General features: G+C 45.1%; 1 protein-coding gene across 1 annotated transcript in view; it reads left to right on the top strand.

Moving 5' to 3' along the window:
* The first annotated feature begins 2,697 nt into the window (after nt 1-2,697).
* Nucleotides 2,698-16,905, top strand: part of LOC140723622 (NACHT, LRR and PYD domains-containing protein 3-like) — a 56,635-nt gene continuing 42,427 nt past the window's right edge. Inside the window, exon 1 of the mRNA XM_073038196.1 lies at nt 2,698-2,854. The gene's annotated coding sequence lies outside the window, so the exon portion shown is untranslated. The remainder of the gene's footprint in view (nt 2,855-16,905) is intronic.

Here is a 16,905-nt window from a genome sequence, read left to right on the forward strand (position 1 = left end):
GAATGTGAATAGAAATTAGTGTTTATAAACATAGACTGTTTTACATCAAACCTGCACAATTCTGTTTTGGATCTAAAATGTTAGTCGGACCGGAATGGGATTCAAACTCGTAACCCCTAACCCAGGGAGGTGGAGGGATGGGACGGGAATGTACGGAGGGAAAATGTTAAACATGTACACGGTCTAAATATGGAGTAATATGGGAAATGCTGTGGGGAGGTCGGGCAGAGTGTGAGGGGCGCGGACTGGAGTCACCGGGTCACGTGAGAGACCGTCCACCCGTCACGTGATCCCGTTTTGCCGCGGATCCGCAGCATCTGCAGATAACACACACAAAATGCTGGTGGAACACAGCAGGCCAGGCAGCATCTATAGAGAGAAGCACTGTCGATGTTTCAGACCGAGACCCTTCGTCAGGACTAACGGAGAGGAAAGATAGTAAGAGATTTGAAAGTACGAGGGGAGGGTGAAATGCGAAATGATAGAAGAAGACCGGAGGGGGTGGGGAGAAGCCAAGAGCTGGAAAGGTGATTAGCGAAAGTGATACAGAGCTGGAGAAGGGAAAGGATCATGGGACGGGAGGCTTCGGGAGAAAGAAAGAGGGAGGGGGCACCAGAGGGAGATGGAGAACAGGCAGAGTGACGGGCAGAAAGAGAGAAAAAAAGGAGGGTGGAAAAAAAAAACTAAATATATCAGGGATGGGGTAAGAAGGGGAGGAGCGGCATTAGCAGAAGTTAGAGAAGTCAATGTTCATGCCATCAGGTTGGAGGCTACCCAGCCGGTATATAAGGTGTTGTTCCTCCAACCTGAGTGTGGCTTCATCTTGACAGTACAGGAGGCCATGGATAGACATATCAGAATGGGAATGGGACGTGGAATTAAAATGTGTGGCCACTGGGAGATCCTGCTTTCCTTGGCAGACAGAGCATAGGTGTTCAGCGAAATGGTCTCCCAGTCTGCGTCGGGTCTCACCAAAGGCCACACCGGGATCACTGGACACATTATACCACACCAGCCGACTCACAGGTGAAGTGTCGCCTCACCTGGGACGACTTTCTGGGGCGCTGAATGGTGGTGAGAGAGGAAGTGTAAGGGCAGGTGTAGCACTTGTTCTGCTTACAAGGATAAGTGCCAGGAGGGAGATCGGTGGGGAGGGATGGGGGGACAAGGGAGTCGCATAGGGAGCGATCCCTGCGGAAAGCAGAAAGGGAAGGTGGAGGGAAAGATGTGCTTGGTAGTGGGATCCCGTCGGAGGTGGCGGAAGCTACGGAGAATTATACGTTGGACCTGGAGGCTGGTAGGCTGGTAGGTGAGGACAAGGGGAACCCTATCCCGAGTGGGGTGGTGGGCAGATGGGGTGAGGGCAGATGTGGGGGAAATGGGAGAGATGAGTTTCAGAGCAGAGGTGATGACAGACAGACAGACAGACATACTTTATTGATCCCGAGGGAAACTGGGTTTCGTTACAGACGCACCACCAAGAATAGTGAAGAAATATAAGCAATATAAAACCATAAATAATTAAATAATAATAAATTAATCATGCCAAGTGGAAATAAGTCCAGGACCAGCCTATTGTCTCAGGGTGTCTGACACTCCGGGGGAGGAGTTGTAATGTTTGATGGCCACAGGCAGGAATGACTTCCTCTGACGCTCAGTGTTACATCTCGGTGGAATGAGTCTCTGGCTGAATGTACTCCTGTGCCTAACCAATACATATGGAGTGGATGGGAGTCATTGTCAAAGTTGGCATGCAACTTGGACAGCATCCTCTTTTCAGACACCACCGTCAGAGCCCCTTTGTTTAAAAAAAGAAGACATCTCCTTCGTCCTGGAATGAAAAGCCTCATCCTGAGAGCAGATGCGGCGGAGACGGAGGAAATTCGAGAAGGGGATAGCATTTTTGCAAGAGACAGGGTGGGAAGAGGAATAGTCCAGGTAGCTGTGAGAGTCTGTAGGCTTGTAGTAGATATCAGTAGATAGGCCGTCTCCAGAGATGGAGACAGAAAGATCAAGAAAGGGGAGGGAGGATTCGGAAATGGACCAGATAAATTTGAGGACAGGGTGAAAGTTGGAGGCAAAGTTAATGAAGTCAACGAGCTCAGCATGCGTGCAGGAGGCAGCGCCAATGCAGTCGTCGATGTAGCGAAGGAAAAGAGGGGGACGGATACCCGTATAGACTTGGATCATGGACTGTTCCACAAAGCCAACAAAAAGGCAGGCATAACTGGTACCCATACGGGTGCCCATGGCTACACCCTTGGTTTGGATGAAGTGGGAGGAGCCAAAGGAAAAATGATTGAGAGTAAGAACTAATTCCGCTGGACGGAGGAGAGTTGTGGTAGAGGGGAATTGGTTAGGTCTGGAATCCAAAAAGAAGCGGAGAGCTTTGAGACCGTCCAGGTGGGGGATGGAGGTATAGAGGGACTGGACGTCCATGGAGAAAATAAGGCGGTGGGGGCGAGGGAACTTAACATCATTGAAAAAGTTCAAAGCGTGAGAAGTGTCACGAACATGGGTGGCAAGCGATTGAACAAGGGGGGATAAAACAGTATCAAGGTATGCAGAAATGAGTTCGGTGGGGCAGGAGCAATCTGAGACAATGAGTCTACCTGAACAGGCAGATTTGTGGATCTGCAGCTGCGTTTCCGAGGCCCCGCCCACTTATCTGTTGACGCGCTGACGACATCGCGCATGCTCGGTACGGGAAGGGCGCTGTTTTTCGTTCTTTGTTGAAGCGGGTCGGCGGTGGAATCGGGATCGGGATCGGGAGGGGGTCCTCACCCTCGCCCCCTGGGGCGGGGAGCCAGGGACGGATTATTCTCTGCGGGGCGACGACAACAGTTTCCTTTCGGTGAGTGTTGAAGCAGGTCCGGAGCGGGGAGGTCCCGAATTCAAACAAGAGAACTGGAGAATAAAAGGTGGGGGTGGGGAAGCGAGAGAGAAACACAAGGTGATCGGTGAAACCTGAAGGGGGAGGGGATGAACTTTCCCGAACTGGCGGCCTCGCCTCGCTTCCTTCACAGAATCTGCCGGGGTCGGTCCGGGTTGTGAGACCTTCACACCGAACCGTCTGAGATGAGCCGCCGCTCAGCCCCTGGTGTTCTGGTCCTATTAGCAGGATGAAGTAAAACATGTTTCTATCTTGTTACTGACAGAGAATTGTATAATTTGTGTTCCGTGTGTTATCTGAATGTACTTGACTGTGATACTGTCACAAGTCAGTGTTTCTCTGTACCTGTACCTTCCCGTACTTGTGCACTTGGCAATAAATTCAACAGGACCTGAGATATCTCAGTGAGATTTGATTAGTGATGATCATCTTGGCAGCTCGGTAGGTCGAATGTATGAGACAGTACACTGTTAAATGCAAAACCCTGAACAGTGTTGATGATCAGAGGGATCTTAGACTCCAAGTTCATCGCTCCCTGAAAGAGACTGCACAGATTGATCGGGTGGGTAAGAAGGCAAATGGCATGGTTGTCTTTATTAGTCGAGACATTGAGTTCAAAAGTCGGTAAGTTGTGCTGCAGTTTTGTAAAACTAGTTAGACCACATCGATAGTGTTTCATACAGTTCTGGTCGCCCCCATTCTCGGAAGGACGTCGGGGCTTTGGAGAGGGCGCAGAAGAGGTTTACCAGGACACTGCCTGGATTAGAGGGCATGAGCTATAACGAGAGGCTGGGCAAACTTGTGTTGTTTTCTCCAGAGCGGCGCAGGCTGGGGTGAGACTGGATGGACGTTTATACGATTATGAGAGGATAGACGATATATAATATATATATTATACGATAGAGTGGATAGACGATATATTTTTCCCAGGGTTGAAATTTCTAAGATAAGAGGCCATTCATTTGAGGTGAGAGGTGGTAGGTTAATGGAGATATGAGGGGCGTGTATGATGTTCCTCACCGAGTCTGCTGGGTCGGTCACTGGAATTTGCTCCCTGGGGTGACCCTCCGCTCTGACGCAGTAATCACCCTCCGCGTGCAGTAATCGCATTGCTCGTGTTCACAGTCTGCGGAATGCAGTGATTTTTGGCCGGCGGAGTCCAGTCACCGTTTTGTGCTGACGTGGATTTGCAGCACCAGCATGTTTTCTCTTGTTCGGTAGATCTGATATTGGCCGGTGAGTAACGTTAACTCCCCGAACTGTCGACTTCGCCTCGCTTCCTGGAACGTCTCAAAAACTTTTTTCACTTCAGATAAGCCGCTTTTAAGCCTGGTGATATGTATCTTATCCCTAATTGGAGAAAGGAGAATGTCCCAGGTTGTGGGGATCTTTGATTTTACCGAGGGAGTGGGAAGTCCAGAAGGAGTTCACGTAGGAGAGACTGGTTTCTGTGATGAGCTGATCTGTGTCCGTAACTCTGCAGTTCCTTGCAGCCATGGGCAAAGCAGTCGCCGGACCAATGCGTGGAGTATCCAGATGGGAAACTTTTTATGATGCATTGATAAAATTTGGTGATGGGCAAAGCGTATATTCCATAGTTCTTATGGTTTGTTCTAGCTTTGTTATTTTCAGATCTTTTATACAGTAGTATTGTGGTGAACATTTGGTCCATAATGACAGATGAGGCAGTTCATTAAACTCAATAACAGTTTTATAGTGATAAACACAAAATAGACCGGCCAGCTCGACCCAACCAGTCTCATACAGACGGGAGGTGACCATCACACACCCTGGTTACAGTTAGTGTGACCCAGAAATACACAAGCAAGTAACTATAATCCAAGCTAAAAGGTAACAATAAATGAACTGGAACATCCCATCATAATCCCACAAAAGCATTTTAACACAAGAACAATAAACAGTGCTGCTCATTAGAAATGTAGGGGGCGGGCTGTTGACCAACCCCTCCTCCTGAGGACCATCAGTGATCGTCCTTGATCCCTTCTCCCAGCTGATCCCATCTGCTCATTCCCGCCCTTCCTGTTCAAACTCTGTCCAGTCTGTATCCCACCACCTCAATGATATATATCAACCATCTTGTTCAACCTCCATCCAGTCTGTGCTGCCTGGGGTGATGGTAGTGGCAGATACATTGGGACTTTTAAGAGATATTTAGATCAGCACATGAATGTGAGGAAAATGGAAGGATATGGACATTGTGCTGGCAGATGGGATTAGTTTAGTTGGCCATTTCATTAATTGAATAGACTGAGCACTGTGCTGTACTGTTCTGTGTTCTGTGTCTCTTGTTGAGAGGTTTTGGGGTAATGGAGGCAAAAGGAGTGAGTGGGAACAACAGGTCACTGGAGCCCAGTGTGGGAAATGGGAGATCACCCACTTCTGTAGGAGAAACTGAAATCCTGAGTGTGTTAAAATGGAGAGTTTAAGTGCAGTGGGTAGAGAGGGAGGTGAAAGGTACATTCTATTTATTGTAAGAGTTATTGGGTGTAAGAGTGAAATGACATTAACAATTACTTGCGTTTTGTTGAGATTGTACCTGGAATATGGTGTAAAATCCCGCTCCCCATACTAACATGGGTTATATGACCTGCTGTTGAAGAAAGGCTTAAAAAAAACCCAGCAAACTATAGACCAGTGCTTCTGACATCATTATTAGAAGCACTGCATATATAAGTATTTGTAAAGACAAGACTGACTTGGAACAGTCAGCATGACTTTGTTTACTCCTGGCAATGCACACAATTTTTTTTTGATGAGGTTATGGGGTATGTTACCAGGAACGTAGATAAAGGCAATGAAGCGAATGTTGTTTACATGGTCTTTTGCAAGCATTTAACAATCCCGCATGGGAGGTTGGTCAAGAAAATACATTTGCATCACGTTCAACGTAAGGAAGTAAATTGGAGTAGACAATGGCGTTTTGGGAGAAGGTGGACTGTGATGGTAGATGATTGTCTCCATTAATCGTTGGGTCCGTTGCTGTTTGTCATCTATATCAATGAGTGGGATGGTAATGTTTTTAACTTGATAAGCACATTTACATGTGACACCAAGATTAGGGGTGTAGTTGACAGAGAGGCAAATTATCTATCATAGGTTACAGGGATCTGGAACAGCTGGAAATACTGAGCTGAAAATGGCAGATGGAATTTAATGCAGGCAAGTGCAAAGTGTTGTGCTATGGTAGGTCTTACACAGTAAACAGTAGAGCACTAACGTTGCGGTGGAACAAAAGGATCTGGGAATAGAGGTCCATAATTCATTGAAAGCAGCACCACAGGGAGATAGGGTGGTTAATAAATGCTTTTGGCATGGTGACCTTCATCAATTAAATTATTGACTACAGGAGATGGGATGTTATTTTGAAGTTGTATATGACATCGGTGAGTCCGAATTTAGAGTATTGTGTGTAGTTTTGGTCACCTACCTACAGGAAAGGTGTAAGTTTGAAAGTGTACTGGGAAAAACTTCAAGGAGGTTTCCAGAGGCCCTGAGTGATAAGGAAAGGTTGAATAGTTTTGGACTTTAATCCTTGAAATGCTAAAAATTGAGAGGAGATTTGATAGAGCAGTGCAACATGAAGATGGGTAGAGATAGGTAAATGCAAGCAGGTCTTTTCCACTGAAGTTGGGTGGAACGACAACCAGAGATCATGCATTGTGGGTGAAAGATGAAAAGTTTTATGGGGACATGAGTGGAGAAGTCTTCAATCAGAGGGTCGAGAGAATGTTGAATGAGCTGCCAACAGGAGTGGTACATGCGAGCACGATTTCACCTTTGAAAATATGGATGGGGGAATATGGCTACTGTGCAGGTGGGTGGGAACAGGTGGTTTAAATGGCTCAGACAATGCACCTGTACTGTGTTCTGTTTCGATATGACTCTCTAACCATGACTCCTTGATCACAGACAGAAGTTTGATTGAGTAAAGATCCGAAATTAATATCAGACTTGAATAATTCACACCTTAATTCCCCAAGAATACTCAACAGCCTGGATGTGTTTTGACGTGGTTTTAAACTGCCCACACACTCCCTGTCACGGATATTTCGTAACCAGGGAAAGACAAAATGCTGGAGTAACTCAGCAGGTCCGGGCAGTATGTATGGAACTGAATACAACGGGAACGTTTTGGGCCGGGACCCTTCAGTGGAACTGGAAAGGATGAGGGAAGAGGCAATATCATTGATTGATTTGGAAGGTGCAGGTTGCTTTTGTGTGAGACTCGGAGCTCAGGGTTTGTGTTTAAACAGCTGCCTGCATATTCCTCAGAACAGGGAGCAGCCTTTCTGCTGAAACCAATTCAAACTGGTTTGACATTTCACTCTCTATCACATAAACAAAGTCACTTCAGTGTTCTGTTCAACTATTTCTGCATATGCAAATGTGCTAAACTGTTAATAGTTTGCAAGGAACCTGTAACATGTCATAAACGACACTGCCAATGGGCTTGAACCAGCTACCTTACCAGTTACAGTTACTGTCCTGTTTGCTGTGAGTTTGCAGAATTTAATTATTTTTACTTCAAACTCTCATTATCTGCAGTTGTTTTTAAACTTTTTTTTATGATATTAAAAAAAAGATCCATGTCATTCCCAACTGTGACATTCCTTAATACAAAGACACGACACAGTGTATGAAAAGTGCATCTTTCCCAAAATTGCCAATAACCCTTAAAATATTGTTGATGTAAGGGTAAAGGTGAGGGGCAGAATGAGGTGGAGAGAGAGAGAGGTTGAGCAGGGAGAGGGGAAAAAGTCAGGGCGAGGGTCTGTTACGTACCCCGTAACTGGGTGTCTAACCAGCAGAGAAAGAAAAATCCGTTGGAGTCTGGTGGTACTATACTAAAGGAGTTTATTAATAAAAATAAGCAAAACCATATCAATAATGCAAATGTACATATAAAACCAGTTAGCAGTAATAAACCTAAAAGTGTTGGAATAATAATAATCAATAATATTGATGTCTAGGGGTAAATAAATTGTCATAGAAAAGTATAAAGTTCAGTTCAGTTCATGAGTGCTGATGTAGTTATAGCTGTTGTATTGTAATGGTTGGAGAGAGAGAGAGAGAGCGAGCGAGATGTAACAGTTACAGTCAGGCAAACCTTCCTTTGCTTTCTTAATCCGTCGTATCGGTGTGGTCATTCAGTTATGTCCTCTCCGTCCTTCTGCTAGACCGTTCTTCTGTGGTGGACCCGTCACTCTGGCATGAGTGGACACACACACAAGTCCCCACTGGCCCTGCTTTTACACTGATAGCCTTAATGACCGACCTCCTGGTTCGGTCTTCAAAGCCCCCACCTTTCTTGTGGGTTCCAACACTCAGTCAGTGTCCACTGGTGTGTCTGGAGGATGTCTCTCCAGACCTGTCTTTTATCCCTACTCACGGGGACTCAGCTATCCATCACTCCTGAATGTCTGTGTCCATCAAATAAGGCCACTCCTTCAATCCACTGAGGAATGTTTATGAGCAAACTATTGTCCTTGCAGCGAAACAGTAAATAATTCAAAACGGAGTCACAATATGGTTAATCAGCAATTTCACCCTCTCTCTTATCTGTCGCCGATGTTCTTGTGCTTGTTTTTCTGTCTCTCTTTCTCATGGTCAGCATAGCAACAGTAATAGTTTGTGTTTCTCAGGAGGGGAATGGTTAACTCTGTACCCCATTGTCCATCAGGTCTATTCATCACTCATAACAGGTCTATGAGGTGGACAGGGAGCAACTAAGATGAAGGTGAGACAGTGGAGTAGGTAGACCGGGGGTAGATGATGGGACACAATGGGGAGACAGTGGGAGGGAATATGATTAGAGAGAAAGGGACAGAGAGGGAGTTTGGTAAAGAAAATTTATTTGCTCCACGTTCAACGTAAGGAAGTAAATTGGCGTAGATAGTGGAGCTTTGGGCGAAGGCTGACAATGATAGTAGATGATTGTCTCCCTGATTGGGGGTTTATGACTGGTGGAGAGCCACGGAAATGGTAGTTGGGCCATTGCTGTTTGTCATCTATGATAATGTGTTTAACTTGATAAGCACATTTGCATATGTCAGCAAGATCAGGGGTGTAGTTGGCAGAGAGGCAAGTTATCGTAGGTTACAGTGGGCTCCGGCGCAGCTGCAAATACTGAGCTGCAAATTGCAGATGCAGGTAAGTGCAAAGTGTTGCACTGTGTAGGTCTTACACAGTAAACAATGGTGCACTAAAGAGTGCGGTGGAATAAAAGGAATAAGACATTGCTGAGTTCGAATTTGGAGTATTGACTGCAGTTTTGGTCATCTATCTATAGAAGAGAAATAAATAAGGTTGAAAGAGTACTGTGAAAAGGTGCGAGTTGTTTTTCTGGGAGATTCCAAGCTCAGGGTCTGGTGTAAGCAGCTGTTTGGCCCTGCACATTCCACAGAACATAGGCAGTTCTTCTTAAAGCAGAACTTTAGGCCATTCTGCTAAAACCATATCCAACTGGTTTGAAGTTTCCCTCTCAGTTGGGTTTGAAAACATTCACATTATTAGTCTGCTTAACTATTTCTGCTGCAGGGAGGGTCAATGAATGTGAAAGCTGATATAAAGAACACTACCGATGATTTCGAAACCACAACGTTACCAATTACAGTTGATGCTCTGCTTGCTGTGAGTTTTGGGACTTTTATAATTTCTTCCTTCAGACTCACATTGTCTATATATGTTTCTAAAAAATTCTTTTCATGATTCCTTAAAAACTCAGTCTGTGACAGTCACCGGACCATGAGACACAGGAGCAGAATTCAGCTCCGACATTCCATCATGGCTGATCCCCGATCCCACTCAACCCTATACATCTGCCTTCTCACCATATCCTTTGATGTTCTGAATGATCAGGAGACAATCAACTTTTGCCTTAAATACACCCACGGATTGTCCTCCACTACAGTCTGTGACAGATTCACTACTCTCTGTCTAAAACAAATCCTTCTTTAATCTTTTCTAAATGGTCGCCCCTCAATTTTAAGGCTGCAACCCCCAGATTTTGATACCTTCACCACAGGACGCATCCGCTCCACATTCGCCCCAGCCAGGCCTTTTAACAGTCAGTAGGTGTCAATGAGATTACCAAAGCTGCCACATTGGAAAAAAGTTGAATTTCCCCATGGGGATGAATAAAGTATCTATCTATCTATCTATCTACATGCTCCTCATATGCGAACCCCTTCATTGCTAGAATCATCCTCATGAACCTCCTGCGGTCACTCAACAAAGACAACAAATGCTTTCTGAGATATTGGGCCCAAAACTGTTGATGACACTTGAAATATGGCCTGATTAATATCTCATAAAGACTCAGAATTTTCTCCTTGCTTTTATATTCTATTCACCTTAAAATAAATGACAACATTGCACTTGCCTTCTTTATCACAAACTCAACCTATAAATTAACCTTCCAGGAGTCAGACCCGAGTACACCTGATTCCCTCTGCACCTCTGATGTTTGAACATTCTCCCGTTTAGATGACAGTCTACATTGTTAGATAGGGATAGACAGGCGTTAGCTGGGCAGGAAAAAGAAGGAGAGATGGAGAGGGATGAAGGCATGAGAGAGCGGGGAAGGGTGTGGGGAAAGAGGAAGGAGAGTTGAGCATGGGATGAGTAGAGCGCGGGAGGGGGAAGCAGAGAGCTCGGGGTAGGTGGGGAAGGAGAGGGTGGGAGGAAAAGTGGAGGGGGTGTGGGAGAAGAGCGCAACGGGGAAGGGGCAAGTGGGAGGACAGCACGGGAAGGAAAGCGAGTGTTTTGTAATGAGCGACAGACACTATATAACCGAATAACCTCGGGTGTAGCGGCTCAGACAGAAATCTCTGGTTATGGTGAGCACACCGCTCACCCGGGACCTCACTGAACTCCGTCCGGTTTCAACATCACAGTAAGTGTTGTCTCCGATTCTTCAGAACCAGGGAGCGTTTACAATGGGGTTTGGCTTTTGTCGGGCTCGGGAGGGAAGTCAGTGGGAGAAGGGAACTCTGAAATCTTCAAATTAACAAATTAATTATTGACCAAATGGATTAAAAGAAACAATTACCTTCAACTACAAACATTCTCCAGTTGGTTTCTACTGAGACGCTGTAGAAAAACCTTTCTGCAATGATATGCGAAATGTCCCCACAGGGCAGTGAAAGAGTCTCTCTCCCTCTTCTCCCTCCCTGACACACACTCACTTACATACACAGGAAAAACTACTGAGGATACAGAGCTACTGTAAGATATTGGCATTCGGAACATCGTCGTGGACTATGCCACAGATCGATTCATTTAAGTAAATCGCAAATATATATATATATATAAACTACAGATATTAGGTGTTCGAAGTAAAATAAACTACTGGAAACTCTCAAAGTCTGATAGCAATTGTAATAAGTAGACATTCAGATTGCAGACATTGGTGAACTTTCTTTTCTATATCATCGGTGTTTTACTGTTTTTTTTTCCTGTTACAGAACTATTTAAATTCAGTCTGAAATTAGCTTTGTTCACAGTTGAAGGTGAACGCGAAATGTTGAAGTAGTTTGTTCGTTTTCAGCAGAGAAGCCGCTCCCTGCTCCGAGGAATGCCTGCGTGTCAGAATTTGCCCTGCGGACAGGCAGCAGCTTGCACACAGAAAATTGCACTGCGAGTCTCAGAGAGCAGCAACACCGGCCCCTCTCCCATAGATACTAAATGACCCTCGTCTGATGGTCTGGTGTAAAGTTAGAAGGAAACGACTTGAAAATATACCCACAGGGAGACTGAACATTCTTAGTGAATTAAGGTGAATTCAGCTTCTGTTCTTTATTTCTGATCTTTACTTCCAGTTGACACGTTAACCGTGTTTTGGATCAGTGATCAAGAAGTTACTTGCAAACAAGAGAACATTTGCAGATGCTGGAGCAACACACACAAAATGTTGGAGAAACTCAGCAGGCCAGGCAGCATCTTGGGAAAGAGTGAACAGTCTACGTTTTGGGCCGTAATCTTTCGGCAGGACTCCTTTCCCAGATGCTGCCTGGCCTGCTGAGCTCTTCCAGCATTTTGTGTGTGTTGCAAGAAGTTACTCGCTCTATATTGTCCCTTCTGTCGGTTGTGATATTTGTGTACTTTTGCATTATCCTGTCTGCACGGTTGAGATTCTCCACAATTCATGTCAAGGTTAAAAACAGTTCCCAAATCAGGGGTTAAAATTCCAAAGCAAGTGTGCCAAAAGATGTTTAGTCAACACAGCTTCTGTTTCCAAAACTTGTGACTTCAGATGAATGCATGTCGTTTTTCTCATGACTGTGTTTATTGTTGGTGTTTCGAGCTGATTTCCTCAATGTCCTTTAAAAGAAAAGACGTTGATTCTGTTCAAGGTCTCGATACATAACAAACATTGGGGGTGGGGTGGTGACAGGCGGCATTGCAGAGCGAACACCATGATTTCACAGTGTGGGGCAGCAGGCTCGATGGGCTGAATGGCCAATTTCTTGCTGGTCTGTGCACAAGAAAAGCTCTGACTACAGAGTTACTGTAAACTAAGTTAATGTCCGGACCACGGCAAATAACCTACTGTTGAACAAAAAACAACTAATGCAGTAATTAAATCATCCAGAACGTTGACCGAGATGATAAGCAACAATGAACCTAGCACCGACCCCCACTGCACCCCACGAGTCACTGGTCTCCAGTCAGAGAGTCAAACCATCTTCCACCACTTACTGGCTTCTCCCGCAAAACCAATGTCCAAACCAATTTACCACCTCATTCTGAATGCCAAACCTTCTTGACTAATCTCCCAGGTGGGACTCTGCCAAATGTCTTCCTACATTGTACTGAACTATATATTTTTAATTCAGTAAATTAACTGTTCTCTCTCCCAGAGCAGTAAGTGTCACATTGCTCCAGTTTGATAACTGTCCAACAACATTCTTGCACATCATACTTTCACTGCTCTGGGGAGAAACGAACCATAAAAGTTAGGAAATGGGGGGGGGGGGGTGTAGAGACTTTGTGTAGCTGTGCTGTTGCCCATTGTCTGAGTCCAGGATCTGATGAGCCCAGGGCTGCTGCAGGACCATCCACACTGCAAGTGTCCTCTCAAGGCAGTGGAGCAAGTCTGTTTCAAAAAGCCTCGGATATCCCTGTGAACACAGCCCCAAATCGGCAATGCCTAGAGTCCGGCTCTCTGGAAAGTGAAACGATAAAGATGGTTTCCCATCACTGACAAGTGGAGCAGCGGCATTACTGGCACATGACGGCTGTGATTGAGTCCCAGGGATGAGGATGTGATCTTTGGCCGTCCAGCTGCACAGTTTGTTATTGGGAAACTGAGAAGAACACGGGAAGTGGATCTTCAGCCTGATAGGCCCAATTGGGATTAATCCCCGTAGAGTCATCAGGAGGATGTGTCATATCACAGGCATACATCGTGAACGTTGTTGGCTTTGTGGCAGCAGTACAATGCAATATATATTAGTAGAGAAAAAACTGTATTACAATAAGTATCTGTTACTGAAAGTTAAATAATTATTGCAACAATGAATTCAATGAAGTAGGTTCATGGGTCCATGTCAATTCAGAAATCAGATGGCAGCGGAAAGGAAGCGGTTCCTGACTTATTGAGTGTGTGTCCTCAATCTCCTGTACCACCTTCCTGGTGATACCAATGAGAAGAGGGCATCTCCTTGGTGAAGCAGATCCCTAATGACTGATGCCGCCGTTTTGAGGCATCGCTCCATGACGATGTCCTGGATGCTACGGAGGCTACTGCCCATGATAGAGCTGACTGAATTGACAACTTTCCTCAGAGTATTTCAAACCTGTGCAGTAGCTTCACCACTTCCCCTATCCCGCCATATCAAGTGATGTGCAGCCAGTTAGAACAGTTTTTACGGTACATCTGTATCAATCTGTGAGTCTTTGGTCACATACCAAATCTCGTCAAACTCAGAATGAAATATAATGGCTGCCGTGCATTCTTTGTATCTGCATCGATATGCTGGGTCCTGGATAGATCCTCAGAGATGTTGACACACAGGAACATGAAGTTGCTCACTCTTGCTGACCGATCAATGACGATTGGTGTGTGTCTGTGCCCTCATCTTACACAATCAGAAGTCCACAATTAGAACATTGGTCTTACCGATATTGAGGCAAGTTTGTTGCTGCAACACCACTCATCCAGGTGATATATCTCGCTCCTGTTTGCCTTCTCCTCGCCATCTGAAAATCTGCCAACAACAGCAAATTTGTCACTGGCATTTGAGCTGTGCCGAGCTGCACAGCCATGGGTGCAGAGAGAGTAGGGCAGTGGGCAAAGCACATATCCTTGAGGTGCCCCAGTATTGATGGTGATGTGCAGGCGTTATATCCAATCCGCACCAATTGTGGTTTTCCGGTGAGGAAATCAAGGATCCAGTTGCAGAGGGAGGTAGAAAGGCCCAGCGGTTCGAGCCTTTTGACCAGAACTGTAGGGATAATTGCATTACACGCTGAGCTCTGGTTGAGAAACAGCATTCTGATGTAAGTATTCGTATTGTCAAGGTAATCCGGAGCCGATGAGATCGCACTGTGACCTATTGTGGATACAGGTAAATTACAGTGGGCCCAGGTCCTTGCTGAGAGAAGAGCGAATTCTAGCCATCGCAAACCTCTCAAAGCATTTCATCACAGTAACTGTTATTGCTATGGATGATAGTCATTAATGCAACTCACACTGCTCTTCTTGGGCACTGGTGTAATTGTTAGCCTTTTAAGGGATGTGGAAACTTCCAACTGCAGCAAAAATGACCCCATCTCTGAAGCATTCACAGAATACAACTCCTGTTTTTCTGGGGTGGCTGAAATCCTTTGTAAATCTGTGTGATGACAGCACCCATCACTTCCTTACTCTCCTGAAGTCGATAGAAACACAAAAAAAAATCCCACAATGTATTGTATTGAAGGAAAGGCAGATGAGCTTAGGTCATGGATCAACACATGGCATTATGGTATTGTCACCATTATTGAGACTGGCTTGCAGAGAACTGGCAGCTCAGTATTCTGGGATTCTGTTGTTTTAGAGTTGACAGAGCGTGGGGGATTAAAGGGTAGGGGTGGTTTCACTCAGGGAAAATGTCACGGCAGTGTGCAGTAAGGGCAGATGGGAGAACTCATCTAGTGAGTCTTTATGGGTAGATCGGAGAAATAAAATTTGTTTGAACATGTTAATGGGTCTGTCTTATAGACTGCCCAAGAGTCTGTGGGATTTAGAGGAACAAATTAGTAGACGTCAGAGAATATTGCAAAAAACATAATTTGTTATAATTTGATTTTAACCGTCCACATACGGACTGGAACTCTCATACTGTAGATGTATTTAATGTAGTTGACAAATGTCTTCAGGAAAGTTTCATTAATCAGTACATCCCAAAGACTCAAGTGTGATACTTGATCTCCCATTAGGGACTGAGACAGGACAAACTTAACAGAAGTCTGTGTAGGGAAACTTTGCATCCGGTGATCACAATGCCATCAGGTTCAAAGGAAGTATGGAGAACGATAGCTCTGCTCCGTGGTATTGAGGCCCTGGTATAGAAAAAAAAACGTACATAAAAGCTGGATGAACTCAGCAGGTCAGGCATCATCTGTTGAAAGGAGCAGTTAACATTTCGGGTTGAGACCCTTCGTCAGGACTAAAGAAGGAGGGGGCAGGGGCCCTATAAAGAAGGTGGGGGGAGGGTGGAAAACCAATCAGAGGAAAAATATTCTTGAACATCAAAATCTCAAACTTCCAGTAATTCCCTCTCTCTCCCTTCCCCCATCCCACCTTCACTCTGTCTCCTCTTCTAGCTGCCTGTCACCTCTCATGACTCTGCCTTCTTCTACTACCCATAGTGCGTTCCCCTTAGATCCCTTCTTCACCTCTCCTGCCTATCCCCTCCCTGCTTCCCCTCCCCCACCCTTTGATCTTTCCTCTGATTGGTTTTCCACCCTCCCCCACCTTCTTTATTGGGCACTTGCCCCCTCCTTCTTTAGTCCTGATGAAGGATCTCAACCCGAAACGTTGACCACTCATTTCAATGGATGATTCCCGACCTGCTGAGTTCATCCAGCTTGTTTGTACGTCTTGATTTGACCACAGCATCTGCAGTGTACTTTGTGTTTAGAAAAAAAATAGATGCATAACCGGTGCAGGCTGGTAGGAAAAAATTCAGGTACTTATGGAGTTGAGAAAATGCAAGATAAGATTGAGGAAAGAAACCAGGAAGGCTATAGGGTGGCATAAGGTTGTCTTAACAGACAAGGTGAGGGATCATACAGATGTTTTAAAAGCAAAAGGATTTCAGGGGACACAATTGATTGTCTGGATTATCAGAATGCCGATATATGCATGGAGCCAAATCAGATAGAGGAGTTCTTAAGTGGATTTTTGGTTCTGTGTTCACTCGGGAAAATAATCTATATAAGTGAGACAAAGGAGAAGTGAGCATGGATGTTGTACAAATTACGGATGAGTAAGTGTTTTGGGCAAATTGGGCAACTTCAAGTGTATAAATCCCCAGTGACTGAGAAGTTCAGTCCTTGGACCCCGATGTAGGTGGATGTAGAAATTGCAAAGATGTAACCGTTATGTTTAAATTATGCTCAAAGACAGGAGAGCTATCAAAGGATCGGAGGATAGCTAATTTTGATCCACTGTTTAAAAAAGGCTCCAAAATTAAACCAGGAAATTATAGGCCGGTGCACTTGACATCAGTCATGTGAAGACATTGGAAGGACCGGATATAGGAGTATTTAAATAAACAGGACTGATTAGGGACATCCAACATGACTTTGTGTGTTCTGGACAATCTATTGGGTTTTTCGAAGAGGTTACAAGGAATGTTACCAGGAAAGTTGATGAAGGCAAGGCTCTAGATATTTTCTACATGGACCTTAGCAAGGCATTTGGCAATGTCCCGCGTAGGGTGTTGACCAATAAATTTCATTCTCTTGGCATTCAAGTTGGGTTAGTAAATGGGAGTAGACAT

Source organism: Hemitrygon akajei, unplaced genomic scaffold (genome assembly GCF_048418815.1).
Source record: "Hemitrygon akajei unplaced genomic scaffold, sHemAka1.3 Scf000121, whole genome shotgun sequence".
Lineage (NCBI taxonomy): Eukaryota > Metazoa > Chordata > Chondrichthyes > Myliobatiformes > Dasyatidae > Hemitrygon > Hemitrygon akajei.